At 29.7% G+C, this 16,552-nt stretch overlaps 1 long non-coding RNA gene across 1 annotated transcript in view; it reads right to left on the bottom strand.

Moving 5' to 3' along the window:
• Positions 1-1,116: 1,116 nt before the first annotated feature.
• LOC140670977 (uncharacterized) overlaps positions 1,117-16,552 on the bottom strand; it is a 55,910-nt gene continuing 40,474 nt past the window's right edge. The window contains exons 2-3 of the long non-coding RNA XR_012047652.1: positions 1,626-1,755; positions 1,117-1,379 (exon numbers count right to left, since the gene is read on the bottom strand). This is a non-coding gene — a long non-coding RNA (uncharacterized lncRNA). The remainder of the gene's footprint in view (positions 1,380-1,625; positions 1,756-16,552) is intronic.

Below are 16,552 nucleotides of genomic sequence, written 5' to 3'. Positions count from 1 at the left end.
ATTGTGGATATTATTTTTTATTTGCCGTTCTTACTATAATATTAGAAATAACAAGGATAAAAATATATTTATGTTTATTTTTTTATTTATGAACAAGTAGAATTACTTATTCTACTCGTAATAAAATAAAAATGATAAAAAGGTTGAAAAAATAAATAATTCATTGCATCAATTTTTCTGTTTTATTTTTCAAAGCTTTTACACAGCAAGTGGCTGACATGTAATCAACTGTTTTTATTAGTTTAAAATCAGAGTCCTAATAAAAAAATCGAAAATCGTTTTTTTATAATCAATAGATTATTAATTGTTGACAATTTTCGCGCGCATGACTTTTATTTTCAGTTTCCAATTTTTACTTAAATAATAATTTTTTATCAATTATTGATTGGTTGAATTTGTTTGGTTTGCGTTTTGCCAACTTTCTGTTTTCATAGAAGTCAGAAAGTTGTATGTCTCTTATCTTGTCATTACTAACATTTTTCAGCTAAAATTGTGAATTAATGATTTAAAGGAATAAACAAGCCATTAATAATTTTGATGAAAAACTGGAGATTTTTTCTACTTTTTCTAATTTTATTATATTTATAAAAATAAAATATGCGTATAAAGTGCGTATAAAATACGCGCGCTTTAGATACGTATGTTTATTTTTGCGATTTAATATTAATAGACATTATTTTACAATATACATCAAATTTGCATTCTAAAGTTATTCTTTTTATGACACGTTATTTAAATCCAGAACTTTAAATTGGACTTTTTCAAAATTCTCAAATTAGAAATTTTGTATGAATTACAGTTTCGAGGTATTTGATCGAATGTTGCTTTTGAAAGTAGACGTCGCTTTTAAAGATTCAGAACCCGTAGAAATGTCTTTGACCATTTAAAGAGTTGCTGAAGCCGTGTTCGTTTCAGAACTGACTTCGAAAGCCTCTATACTTGATTTTGGCCAGTGTGATCACGGTTATCAATATGTCAAATGATAAAGCTACTTTCATTACATCTACTGTGTAAGTTAAGATTTGTGCCTGTTCTTCGTTCTCGACGGTGAATGTCTAGCGATTGTATCTTCGCATGAGTTTTCTAAACTATTCCATTGTAGTGACGTTTGCAATCTCGGGATCGGCTTGCTGTTTTTCGTAAGAATTTCGTTGCTTTCACGCAGATGAATTTCTTCGATGCTTCAAGGGTGCAGGTGATGGGAAACTATTTATTAATATACATTACGGATGATCCTTGATAGTTACTTGATAAGATAGTATTAAAACGCGTTCTAGAGTATTGGTCACCCCATATCATTTGGCAACGATATGATCAAACCAGTGTTGTTCGTCAGTCTTTAGATGATTCGTTATCATTACCTTCATATACGACATCACCTGTTGAATAAAATCAATGCAATTTCTTTTTAATTTTTAACATACCCTTAAATATATATACCCTTAGACAGCATATATATGCTTAAAAAAGTCAATTAAAAAAACAAATTTTTGTATATAATTTTATATGAAGTTATCTTGTATAAATAGGTTCTGATATTTAGAATAAATTGCAAAATTGTAGAGATTAAAACAAAGTTTTGCTGATATTTTGTATTTGTAAAATAATCAATTTGTGATTCTGACCTTGATTAAATAAAACTCATCGTGGACAGAGTTAGGATGGCATTACAGGGATCTACTTGATGTGGAAGTCTTCGGCAGTACGTAATGATTAAAAGTATACTTCTTTAGCAATCTCAGCATCTTAACGTATCTGCAAGAGAAATATGAAGTAGCTCGCAATATGTCTGATCCAGCATTATTTTTATTTATATTAATATGATAATATACTCATACTCTAATATTTTTGCAGAAAATAAATAAAAAAGTTGTACATTAAAAATTATTCTTGGATTTTAGTGTAAATGCAATCTTCACAAACACACACACACAAACGCGCGCGCGCGCGTGTCACATATATATACATCTTATACAAGCGCATCTCTGTTTTAAGTAAATTTTATATCAGTATGTAACTAAAATGGATTATAATTAATCCAACAAACAAAATATATATCAAACATTAAAAAAGCTTTAATAATAATTCATTTTATTTTTTTCGGTAATGATTTATGAAGTAATTAAAAATAATTAATTTATCATATAAGCTTAATAAATAAAAAAAAATAAAATTCTAAAAATATTATTTTGTTTCTTTCTCTTATTGCGCAATTACTAATAAATATTAATTAAATTAAAAGTAAAAAAAATGATTTATTAATAATTTATTTACAAGGTTCAGTATTGTAGGATTATAAGATGTGTGTATATATATATATATATATATATATATATATATATATATATATATATACACACACATCTTATAATCCTACAATATATGTATGTCTAGTAATTTAGATTCTAATTGAACGGAGAACACTCAGGTAATATTAATGTGAAAGCTTTATTCAAAATGGGAATAGTGCTACAGAACACAACTCAAAGTTCGGAGACATATCGTCGTTAAAATTCACCCGCTGATAATCGTTACGTCTTTCTCGCTACACGACTTTCTCGAGACTGCCTGCCGGCATCCTAGTCTCGATCAGTCCGCACAAAACAAAAACAAAAACACCGGTCGTGACGAACAGCTGATTTTCGCACTCAACGCCATTATATTTTATATTATAAATATCAATTTCTACAAATTTTACATTTAAAATAGACAATATTTCCATCCAAATCCCGCACTCTACAGTATATTATAATTTTTAATAATTCAAAATAAATAAGGCTCCAATATTTACAAATATGTAACTATAAACTTGACAATAAGAGCCATACGCGAATGTTAATGCGTAAATTTCTAGAAAAGAATTAATTTCTAAAGAAATTTACGCATTAACATTCGCGTATGGCTCTCATTGCCAAATTTATAGTTACATGTTTGTAAATATTGAAGCCTTAATTATTTTGAATTATTAAATTCACGCGGGCTGAAAAATCGCGTTTTCCGTTATTGATATTTAGATTTATAAACAAATAAACGAGAGAAATGTTGATGTGAGGCTGAATAGCTCAGTGGTAAGAGCAATCGCCCGGCAAACGAAAGACTCAAGTTCGATTCCTGATTCAGCGACTTCGCCCTGATATTTTTTCTTGTCTACATCTCTTTAGGGAGGTAAAGAGGGGTTATAGAATTCTCAAAAATGAGAATCTATTTCTTGGTCAAATACACCAAGTAAAATATGTGCCCTGTGCACGATTCAAATTTCGCGAAAAGAATTAACGTCTAAAGAAATTTACGCATTAACATCCGCGTATGGCTCTCATTATTATTTTTATAATTTAAAAAAAATTTTATTTTTAGATAATACAATATTAGATTTTTATTAAACTTATTAAATTATGAAATTAATAAACTTATTAAATTACGAAATTATTAAACTTAAGAAATTACGAAATTATTAAACTTAAGAAATTCTTAAATTCAAAACTCAATTTCAAACAAAAGGCTTAAAAAGAGTCGTAAAATTATTATTGTTTGTATTATATTTATTAAGTTTTAATAAAGATAATCATTATTGCTTGTATTTATAATTAGAGTAAATGTAAAGAATTAATTTAATGAATTTCTGAAATAAATAAATGCCCTTAATATTACAGAATCATAATAGAAACGTCGTAACGTTTAAATATTATATATCTTAAGTATATATATATATATATATATATATATATATCTTAAGAAATTGTGTTTATGACACAATAGCAAGGAATTTTCGTCATGTTCTATTGTCTGCTTGCAGACGTTAATTATTTACGTAACATTTCTAAGATGTTTCTTTTATGTATCTCTGAAATATTTTATTTTATAGCGTAATATTTCCTAAAGGAATTAACATATTTCTTTGTATATACTGAGAGACTATTTACGGTGCAATAGTACCAGTAGTAGTAGATCCAATAGTTAATGACTCCAGCTCTTCGCGAGGTGGACTTTTAAGAAAATCATGCTTTTGGTGCAATTGCTTCAAGAATTAGTACATCATTCGTTCGAACTACCGTAGATCTGCAGCCACTGTCAGCTAGAAGAAATGTAGTAAAATTTGAATCAAATGTTAGAAATTGATGGAATTTTTTCGCGAGAACATTTCGTTATTCACGAACGTGCTAAACTATTGACAGCTTCGTCATTCATTTTGGCACATGGTAAATTAAAATAAATAACATTTAAAATATTTACTTTAACTTACAGCTCGGATTGTTTACATTTTTGTATATGTTATAAAAGGTATATTCTTAAATAATACATACGTTTAAGTTTTATGATGCTGTTGTTTGGTTCCTGAGATGCGATTTTGAAGCGTCATTTTGATATTTGTATCATTTTTTCGTTATATTCTACGTTTACATTTACATTTGTTTACTAAAATTTACCACATCTTTTCATTGTATTTTGCATGTTTATATTTTTGGTAAATTTATATAAAGAATAACTTCGCCACCAACACATTTACTTTCTGATATAAGTTTTAAAAACATATCATAAGGTTAAGGTCATTGAGATTAAATCTCTTTTTCTAAAAATATTATTTTTATAATATTTCAAAATCACGTATTTTAAGAACCTACCCAAAAGAGAGCGCCATAAAATTCAAACATATTACTCTGGAATGTGTTTAAAGTTAGAGTAAATATTTATCAAACTCTATTGTATACTAAAAATATGTATATATAAATTCTTATTTCTTAATATATCATCAAATGTTTGCACAATAGATTTATTCTTCTTCATGCTGAAACTTTTTAGTAATTATATATTTATTTTTATTGTTTTTTCATAAAAAGACCTGTTAATAATTAATTAAAGCGAATATTCTTGATAAGTCAAAATAAAATATTTGCGAAATTTTCACGAATTCAAGAGCATTTAAACGAAATTAGAAATTAAAACTACGTGAAATATATTTTACAAGGGTTAAATAATGAAATAATATAAATTACTGATTCTTTTTAAATTATTGATTCTCCTCAAATAAATTTAGAATTAGACAAAAGATAACTATTAAATATAAAGAAATTGATTTCGCATTAACAAATTTATTTCAATGTATTTTCTCAATGAGATTAAAATTTATATTGTAAACAGAAAATATAAGACTATTTGAACTTTACCTTTCTCTCTCTTTCTCTCTCTAATTATTTTATTTAATTTTTATAGAAACAAACCACGAAGTGACATTCGCAACTTTATACAGACGCATTTAAAGATAGTTTAAGAGTTCCATATATTTTAACAACGCCGGCAATATCTCAAAAGAGACATGATTATAGAGTTTCTCTATTTAATAACATTGGTGTATCCTGATTCGAAGATGCTGGTCTTGTAATAAGTACGAGTGACACAATTGCACGTTAGCGAAGTCGTTGCCTTGGCCTCAGAACTCAATCTGATATTTTTCTTTGTGATTCCACGATATGATAGCCGAGTAGATTCCATCTTTTTTAACATTAATGCAAAAATATTAATACTTTATTATAGAAAAAATTTGACAAAAATTTAGTTTATTCTTTTAATATTTAACGTTATTTTTTATTAAGATTTATCGAGATTTAAATCATAGTATTTACTTACTGTAAAAAATCGAATTCGCCAAGGATAATCGATGAGTAATGACTACAAAAATGTAGATAGAGATATGCAGCTGCAACTACCTTCAATATGGCTCATAAGTGAACCTACTCTGTAAAGAGAATGATACAAAGAACGTTATCAGCCAACCGATTATTGACGCCTGATCTGCCGCAGATCTTCAATGACACTTCTTTTCAAGAATTGCCTGTAACTTCTTTTCCAGCCACTGTAACAATATGTAATATATTAGAAATTTATAGAAATTCTATAATCTTTTGAAATTATATACTTTTACTGTAGCACGATAAATATGACATTTCTCATCTATAGAATAAGTTCTTATGGAATATCTGAATATTTTTTTTTTGTTTGATAAATTGATTTTCTATCTTCCACACACACATTTTAAACGTTCTTGTATCGTATGTTATGAACTCGATTTAACAACCACTTTTTTAGAATAGAGAGAAAAATAATTAAAAAAAAAATAAAAATTATTTTTGTTTAATTTTGAACTTATTTGGAAAACTATAATATAAACTAGACTGTCTTTATAGAAAATAAAATAATTTTTTCTTTTTCTTAAGTTTTCAAAAATAATAGGAACGTATATGCTTCGTACATCTTTTCTTTTGGAAAGTAAATCATTTATATAAATGATATATCTAATATGGTTTAATTTTTAAATTTTTATATCTTGTAAATACATAAATATAAACAATTAAAAGTTGGATCAAATAAGTACAAATTATTTATTGATAAGATAGAAAAGTGTCGGATTATAGTTATTTTCAAAGAAGGCTAAAGTTTTCATTTAGTTTTATCATTTATGATTAGATTTTTCTAGAGAATATCATCGTATTTACTAATTTTGATTAACGTTTTTACACATACTATGTAATTGCTAATCTACAATCAAAGTAAGCGTTAAGCTTCTGAGATTCTTAATGAAATGTGATATATGCATGCAATATGAACATTTTTTCTACAAGAATTGCATACGATTTCAATTTTTTGTTAATTAAACGATCAGATTTAACAAAATACGTGAAATATGAATGTTCATAAAGAATAAGTTAATTTTTGTTTTGTTTTATACATAAAGAATCTAATCATGTATGAGAATTTAATTTGTTTCTGTTGAGTTGAAAAAAATATCTAAAATGTAAAAAAATTCTGCACAAATATGAAAAAATATATATATTCGGAACGATGTAAAAATAGTAATTGCTCGCTCATATTTTGTCGCAAATAAGATAACATCTTATTAAAGTGTCGTAATTTTTTTTTTATTAAAGTGTCGTAATTCACGTCTTTCAAAACACTTCGTAAATAATAGTTCGCGGACGGCATTTGCGACATTCGTTTTCTTATGACAACTTTTAATGGCTTTAATATAAAAATCGACGAAGTTACATAATGCTAAGTAAAATTCTACTTTTCTCTATACGTTTTTAAACATGTTAATATATATTTATTATTACTATTATATTAACATATTATTATATTAATCGTTTATATTATATTTTATATTACTATATTTATATTACTTTTACATTATTCAAAAATTATCGATTGTTTTAGTTGCTAATTACTCGAGAAAAAGGTAATAATATCATGGCATTTTCATTATTGGCATATTAGCTTGAAATAAATGGATAAAAGAGAGAGAGAGAGAGAGAGAAAGAGAGAGAGAGAGAGAGAGAGAGAGAGAGAGAGAGAGAGAGAGTTAAAGTAGATTAAAACTACATTTGTCCTATTTATAATTGCTACTTGTAAAAAAGTTATAATTTTGTAATATTTTTTATTATCTTTTCATTATATTTAACAGAGACACAGTATTCCCATTTTCTTCATTCTATTGCTTCTTTTAACATATAATTTCAATTTTTGCAGAAATTTTCGAAAAATTCTGTAATTGATAATATTTTTTATATCTCTAAATTCTTTTTAGTTTTGTTGACAACGGAAAATTCGCAATTACGATACCATAAATAATTAAAGTCTTTATTTCAATAGATAGAGGAGCAAATTTACGCGCACTAAAAAATATATATATAAAGAATACTGATATATATTAATCAATGTATTGATTTGCATTATGAATTTGAATGTCTTTGAGAAAACTACTACATAAAATGTCCTACATATACTATGCCTTAAATATATTACAGGAAAACGCAGCATGAGCAAAACTTACAAGATTGCATTAAAAAATAAACAAGCTAAGACTTGAAAGAATATTTAAAAAATTTTTAATTTAAGTAAAATTTTCGTTTGCATATTTGCAGAATCGATTGCTCAAATTTTTTTAATCAAACACGATAGATACGCATTTTTCATCAAAAATTTTTCAACTTAGGTTAGAAACAGGGAGGCGGAGAAGAATAAAATTTATCGTTCATTGTTAAATAATCATCCATTAAAATCAGTTTTTAATTTCTTCTATATAAGATCAAATTAAGACTATATCTTGTTTTATTTCTGTAAGGATTACTTTTGTGCGTCTAATAATCGGGAATTAAAGCCATATATTGATCTAATTGAATTTCTTGGACATATGGGAAAAAATTCATAAACATATCATCTCCTTTCAAAAATATTTCAATAGGTTGATAAAGAAAACTATAAATACAATTAATTGGCAAAAAAAGAAAAAAGTATTCTGCAATTTAAATCAATTGAAGACAATTAACTATTATTGTTCTATCAATAACAACAATTAAACACAAAAAATTCATTATTCCTTAAAAAAACCTTTCACCAATAAAGATTCTACAATATTAAATATCTGCATTCAGTCTAATAACTTTCAACTTTTTCTTTTCAATCCTTAGAATAACACAAACAAAAAATGGTTCATAAATTTATCTGACCAACCTATTCCTAATAACATCTCGAATTTACTACAATTAGGTGACAAATTTTCCCTACCTTTCGATGGCAAAAAGAGCAAGTTAATTATTGAATTTGTTAAAGATATTAAAAACAATCTGAGAAAATGTAAAGAACAGAAAAGAAAAAAAATCAGAAATCTAATTATTCCTTAATTACAAAAATTTAATGAAAAAAGTATATAACATCAATAATAGATAATAAGTTTATCAGCCTATGTAGGTCAGTTATTACATACAAAAAAGAATACCCGGAGGTAATCTTTATTAGGGCGGATAAGGGCAATACAACGGTTGCGTTAAACAAAACTAAATACATAGACAAAACTAATTACATATTAAACGATGAGGACACATACATAAGAGTGCAAAAAAACCCGTGCAAATAGAGTTAAAACTTAATAAATTATTAAAAACATGGCTACTCAGTGAATACATAACAAAACAGCAGTACCACATGCTTAGATCCAGTGACGGCTCTTTACCTAAAGTTTATGGATTACCTAAAATCCATAAACAAAACTTGCCACTTAGAATCATTATATCGTCAATGAATAGTCCGCTTTACAATTCCGCAAAATTTGTTCAAAAAATTCTGATGAGCAGTCTTCCTACGACTAGGAGTTATATTAAAAACAGTTTCTAGCTTTATAATACTTTATCTACTATTAAATTAGAAAATAAGTATATTTTAGCATCGTTGGATGTTGTGTCTATTTACTAATGTCCCGATAGATTTAGCTAAAGCATCTCCAACCGCTAGTCATATATTCAAGAATCCACGAATAAAAAAAAGAATTTATGCATATTATTAAATTCATTTTAAATTCTACTTATTTTCAATTTGACAATAATATTTACAAACAAAAGTATGGAATACCGATGGGATCTCCGTTGTCTCCAATTGTCGCCGATTTGGTTTTCCAGGACATTGAAAACAATCTTTGTTTAGAATGGGCAGTAAAGTTAAATTTTATTACCGTTACGTGGATGATATCTTAATTGCGTTGAAAAAGGACGAATTGCCAAACATTGTTGAAACCTTTAATTCCTTTTATGAGAGACGACAATTTACTTTTGAAGTAGAAAAAAATAGAAGTATTAATTTTTTAGATCTCAAAATTAATATCATTAATAACAAGTTAATAATGGATTGGTATGAAAAAAACACTTATTCAGGTAGATACTTATCTTTTTTTTCAAACCATCTTATTTGCTATAAGATCGGCATGATATACAGTCTAATGGATATATCTATTTTATTATCACATCCCACATTCCATAAAAAAAACATAATCTTTAGTATAAATGTCTTATTAAGCAATGGTTATCCATTTGTTTTGAATGCTTCTACAAGAATTAAGAAGCTAATATTCACGAAATTAAATATTGATAATAATACACCTAGTAATTCTAATGGAAAAAAATAAATAGCATTTCCATACATTAAGGACCTTGGAGTCCGTTTGCAAAGTATTCAAAAACACTGCTTTTTCCACGTGTTTTAAGTGTTTCAATCGTCTAAACAAATTCGTAAGAGTACACAAAGACACAACTCCAAAACTGAATGAAAATAAAGTTATATATAAAATTACGTGCAACAACTATGATGCAACGTATGTAGGACAGACAAAGAGACACTTAGAGATAAGACTTAAAGAACATAAAAATAACATAAAACAACCCTATAATCCCTATAAACAATCCATCTGTTATGACGGAACATATTATCAATAAAAAGCATATCATAGATTGGGAGAACATTAAAATATTAGACCGGGAATCTAATTATTATAAAAGACTAATTTCGGAAATAATTTACATAAAAAAACAAAAGAATGGCTTAAATAAAATAAAGGACTTGTTGTCATTGGATATCACGTATTTCCCATTGTTGGAATTTTTGTGATGTTATTGTTTATCTTGTGTATGTCTTCCTCATCTTATAAATCGAACAGACAATTATAAATGACGTTATACGAAAAACTCGACCAGCGTTAACATTTTAAGTAATAAACTGTATTGTGAGTCATTGCAATGGGTTCTTCTCTTGGAAGACATAGTAACCGATTAATTTTCTGCTAACTGTTTAATATATAATTTCTGCATCCGATAAGATTATTTACGTCACTTTTTTGTAAACAAAAAAAATTTTTTCTGTTAATAACTAGAACCGATTTTTTGCGTGATACGTTTGGCTGATCAAAAATTGGTTTGACTTTGTCCATAACGTTTCTATTTTCATTTGGTTTAAATTAGCGACTGAGGAGACACAAGTAAGCGTCGAAACGTCTTGCAGCAATTTTAGAAAATATGAGTTACACATTTTTTATTTTTCAATTTGTAATTGCATTAATTTATAATTAAAACCTACATACTTTGTTATCTTCAAATGTGTAATTAACTATTTATCCATCTTAAATCACCTCGTGACAGGCTTTGACATTTCTTTTTATTTATGTTTATAAAAGCGAGTTTTCTCTAAGTTTATTTTTATAGTTGATCTAACTGAATTTCTTCAAATGACCGTAATTTTCATAATTTAGTCACTCACTCACCCTGGATGAAATTTGGTAATTTGTAAATTGCCGCATCGTACATGCGGGAAACGGATGGACACAGATTTTTTTTCATGCGGATATGTGTGTATGTTCTTGAACTGTTCTTGGATTGCTCCGAGACTCCAATCCAAGCGTGAGCGTTGGTTTACATCGACTAACTCACCGCCAGCTAGCTGTCAGTATTTCTGTGCCGTTCTCTTTCTTCTTTATCTTTATCGTAATCTGTGGTCCCCACTACGACCATGATCATCAAGCTGCGTCCCAACATTGGAGTTGAAGTATGGGAAATTGCAAGAAAGATGTCAGAATATAACAAGAAGTACCATACAAGAAGTCTTTCACAATCTTCGATTATTGATCTCATAAGTACAAGCGGAATTGTAAAACATGTCTGTGAAAAGTGGCAAAATATACTACAAGAATGCAATTAAGTGAATAATTTATTATTAAGTTTCAATCATTTTACATATCTCTTTTTCTTCATCTCTCTCTCTCTCTCTCTCTCTCTCTCTCTCTCTCTCTCTCTCTCTCTCTCTCTCTCTCTTTCTCTTTTTTCAATGTATCAAGATACAATAAATAAATTTTATTTTTATGTCCTTTTAGAAAAAGTGATTAGGATATATAAATAATAAATTTTAATATATAAATTTAATCAAAATATTGGTAATCATAGGCTTTGGAGAGCTGACGACAATAATAAATTAAAAATTTTACGTATTAATATTCTACAATTTCAGGATAAATTATAAATTAGTGGAGCATAATAATGGTAATAAATCAAGTAAAAAAACCATAATACTAAATATAAATATGTAATATAGAAAAAAACAAATTGAATTATAATACAGCCGCACCTGTATTATAATAATAGTAATAAGTCATAATAATAGTAATAAGTCAAGTAAAAAAACCATAATACTAAATATAAATATGTAATATAGAAACAAACAAATTGAATTATAATATTAACACAATATAAACACAACTGCATAATCTTAAGAAACTAACAAATAATGCCGCTACCTACTGTCGGCTCCACATTTTCAGCTCCTATAAAGATGAAGCAATAATCGCCCGATCATAAAAGAATCGCGCGACGAAAAAATGTTTTAAACATTGAAATCAATGTTCAAAGAAACGACTGGAAGGGATCGATAGCGAGATCCTCTAAATAAATGAACAACAAACACAGCTGTATAATCTCAGGAGATAACCAAATGAAGAATCTCCAAATTTCCTAAGAGGCCATACAAAGCTCACCAATCAGCAACAATCAAAAATAAGAAGAAGGATCTCACCAGAAGTATTTCACACGCCTAAATCTCAAAGGTATTCCCGTCCAAAATTGTTAACACGCCCTCAGGATTTACTATAAAAGGGGAATACTCGCGCACTACACCACATTAATTTTCGAACCAGTCAGTAGTACAGCACTAGATTCATTCGGTACTGTTAACTCTCGCTCAATCATACTTTTAACTTATTTCGGTCGTTCACTGATCCTAAAAATTCACTTCGCATATCAAGAGTTCTGCTTAAACCCTAAAACAATTAGAGTCAGTGCGCAACGACGACCACCCGCCGAGCAAGAGCCATAGTCGAACCACGACCTGACCAGCAGCCGAACCACGACTAAATCCTAAGTAGTAAGTCTATTTACTTCTCTGTTGTTATTATTTCTTCCCCGCACATATATTTAAAGTTGTTCCCTTTGTTTATTAAGTGCCTAAAGTCGCGTCGACCCGCCGATTTTCGCAAATTCGCCGGGACCGTCGATCGAACGAAGCGCTCCTACTCAATAGTAGTTCCGACTCTCCCCCTTCTTCACCGCAGTACCCGCGTTGCTCTACCCCTTTGAAAATGCTTTTCCCATCAACACATTACTACCCCAAAACAGAGTTTTCTTCCCTTTATATTCCCCCGTACCCCTTTCACCTTCAGTTATCGATATATCCGATGACTCACTGCCATCGTCTCCCCCAACCTTTTTTAATTCCTCATCCATAATCCAATCGGATAGTTCGTCAAACCACACGATTGAACTTCCCGACTCCTTTCTTGAATATTCCCCAACAGATCCTGATGCCTTCGCGCTCCCCTCTCTAGAATCAGAGCTTTCGTCTATGTCCTCTTCCGCTCTTTTCAACCTAATAGACAGCGTTTTCGAAGACTTCGAAATCGTAACATAATCCTCTTTACACTTTTCACAAATTTTATTTGTTTCCTAATAAATTATTGTATTAAAACTCAATCAGTATAAACTTTAAACTCGCACTCGTTCCCCTACTTTTCTGGTTGACGACCTTCATACTTATGTAACACCCACGATCCACACACACACACACACACGCACGCACGCACGCACGATAATTTTTGAAAAAAAAATTTATCTTCTTAGTGCTATCCCTTAAAAAAGCGCGCACAGTTTTTTTTCTTAAAATTACGTATTTTTGACGCTCTGTAACTAGATAAGAAAAATTCTCTCGACTATCTCAAATCAATTTCCATAAAATACAATGTTTTATCTACAAAATGCTTTTTTAAAAATTTTCTTACGATTTTTTTTGACCGAGTTACATGACTTTGAAGCTAAACTTGCGTTTTTCAGAAAAATTGACGATACTCGGCGAAAAATCATCGTACAAAAATTAAAAAAAAGGCATTTTGAAGCTTGAAGTTGCAGCTTTAACATGCTGTCAATAGTTTTAGAAAATTGTTTTATCTTTTCAGTGTACCCTAAGACAAAAGAACACTGTTTTTTTCATAAAATTACTTATTTTTGACATTCTGCAGTTTTATAAAAAAATTTTTCTTGAAAAATTCAAGTCAATTTCCATAAAATATAACACTTTATCTACAAAATGCTTTTTTAAAAATATTTCGACGATTTTTTTTGGCCGAGTTACATGACTTTAAAGTCAACCTTAAATTTTATTGAAAAATGACATTTACCGCCGGCATTAGCATTACCCAATGTGCACCACGTGGAGGTTGCCGGTCGGATTTTGCACATCATGTGTGTGTGTGTGTGTGTGTGTGTGTGTGTGTGTGTGTGTGTGTGTGTGTGTGTGCGTGCGTACTAACATTATTATAAAAATTACGCTATGGTATGCGGAATGTTTTTGGAAAATAAATACACTAAATGTTTAGTACGTAGGTGATTCTCGCGATAGTTACAAGTGAGATAAAATTTTCGCCACGTAAAATTTCGCACGAAAATGCCGCGTACGCATTTGTCAACAACTAGAATTAGACAGATAATTGCACTCTTGGAAGAAGGCTTTCGCATGCGTTATGTAGCGCAACGTATCGGAGTATCTGTTTCGGTAGTGAGCAGAGCGTGGTCACGATACCAAGATACGAGAAATTACGCGAGACGTCAAGGCAGTGGTCGCCATCAAATAACTATGGAGAGAAAAGATCGAGAAATTATTCGTCATGTGTTACAAAGAAGAATGATAACAGCAAGACGTGTTTCCGAGAAAATTAATTTACATGTTTCCGATCAAACGATTCATAATCGTTTAAGAGAAGCCGGGCTCCGAACTTGTTCTTGTGCGCGAGTGCCAAGATTAACAGTCGCACATCGTCAGGTTCGCCTGCAATTTGCGCGCAATCACATTTTATGGAGTAAGAGACAATGGAGAAACGTATATTTTTCCGACGAGTCGCGTTTTTGCCTTTACGGTAATGACGCTCGTATACGTAATTGGCGTCGTGTTATGCCAGTGCGGGCACATAACGGCGGTTCGGTTATGGTATGGGAGTGCGTATCAATGAGAAGACGGACGGATTTGATAATTCTGCCACCTCCATCAATAACAAGTATGCGATATGTAAATGAAATTCTGCGACCTCACGTTTTGCCTCTCCGTTGTTTACATCGCAATTTCATATTTATACAAGACAATGCTCGTACGGCGAACATAACTCGCCGTTTTCTTGAAGAACACATTATTATATTGCTGGACCATCCTGCTAATAGCCCGGACTTAAATCCAATCGAGCACATATGGGACGAAATGGAACGACGATTAAGACGTTGCGATCAACAGCCGCAATATTTAAATGATTTAGCGGACATGTTAACACAAATTTGGAACGAAATTCCGCAGAATTTGATAGAGAGGTGTATAAATATGCGAGAGCGTCTACAAGCGGTAATTGAGCAAAGAGGAGGAAATACACAATACTAAACGCACACACAACACACATGTACACACAGCAGAGAGGGTTTGGAGTCGTTAAATACTGCGGGGTCCTTATCTCTGCTGTGACACACACACACACACACACACACACACACACACACACACACACACACACACACACACACACACACACACACACACACATGATGTGCAAAATCCGACCGGCAACCTTCACGTGGTGCACATTGGATAATGCTAATGCCGGCGGTAAATGTCATTTTTCAATAAAATTTAAGGTTGACTTTAAAGTCATGTAACTCGGCCAAAAAAAATCGTCGAAATATTTTTAAAAAAGCATTTTGTAGGTAAAGTGTTATATTTTATGGAAATTGACTTGAATTTTTCAAGAAAAATTTTTTTATAAAACTGCAGAATGTCAAAAATAAGTAATTTTATGAAAAAAACAGTGTTCTTTTGTCTTAGGGTACACTGAAAAGATAAAACAATTTTCTAAAACTATTGACAGCATGTTAAAGCTGCAACTTCAAGCTTCAAAATGCCTTTTTTTTAATTTTTGTACGATGATTTTTCGCCGAGTATCGTCAATTTTTCTGAAAAACGCAAGTTTAGCTTCAAAGTCATGTAACTCGGTCAAAAAAAATCGTAAGAAAATTTTTAAAAAAGCATTTTGTAGATAAAACATTGTATTTTATGGAAATTGATTTGAGATTGTCGAGAGAATTTTTCTTATCTAGTTACAGAGCGTCAAAAATACGTAATTTTAAGAAAAAAAACTGTGCGCGCTTTTTTAAGGGATAGCACTAAGAAGATAAATTTTTTTTTCAAAAATTATCGATTGCATATTAAAGTTGAAACTTTAAGCTTCAAAATGCTTTTTTTTTAATTTGGCGTACGATGATTTTTCACTGAGTTACAATAGTTTGAAAATAGCCTATTTTTTGACGTATGAAAAGTGTTCCCTATTTTCTTTTGAGTAGTGTACATATATAAAGAAAATAAGAAAAAGCGGTTACATTTTAAAAAATTTTATGTACTATGATCGCATATTTTCGCAAATATATTTATATCAAATTTACATGTCGACGAGATCGACGAGTTCCACTGTTTTTTTTTTTCTAAAGTTTCCTGATGTCAATTATTTCTAATCTCCTTAATTTCTATTTTGCGATTTGATACTGAAGTGAAAGTAACTACGTGTCACGAGTCATTTTGCGGGTGTGAGCTATGAATACAGCTTAACCTAACATAGTACGATTAATTATAAGATATATTAATTACAAGATATAAGTTGGTTACAAAGGTA

The sequence above is a fragment of the Anoplolepis gracilipes genome, chromosome 11 (assembly GCF_047496725.1).
Source record: "Anoplolepis gracilipes chromosome 11, ASM4749672v1, whole genome shotgun sequence".
Taxonomy (NCBI): Eukaryota; Metazoa; Arthropoda; class Insecta; order Hymenoptera; family Formicidae; genus Anoplolepis; species Anoplolepis gracilipes.
This window is presented reverse-complemented; position numbering and strand designations above follow the sequence as displayed.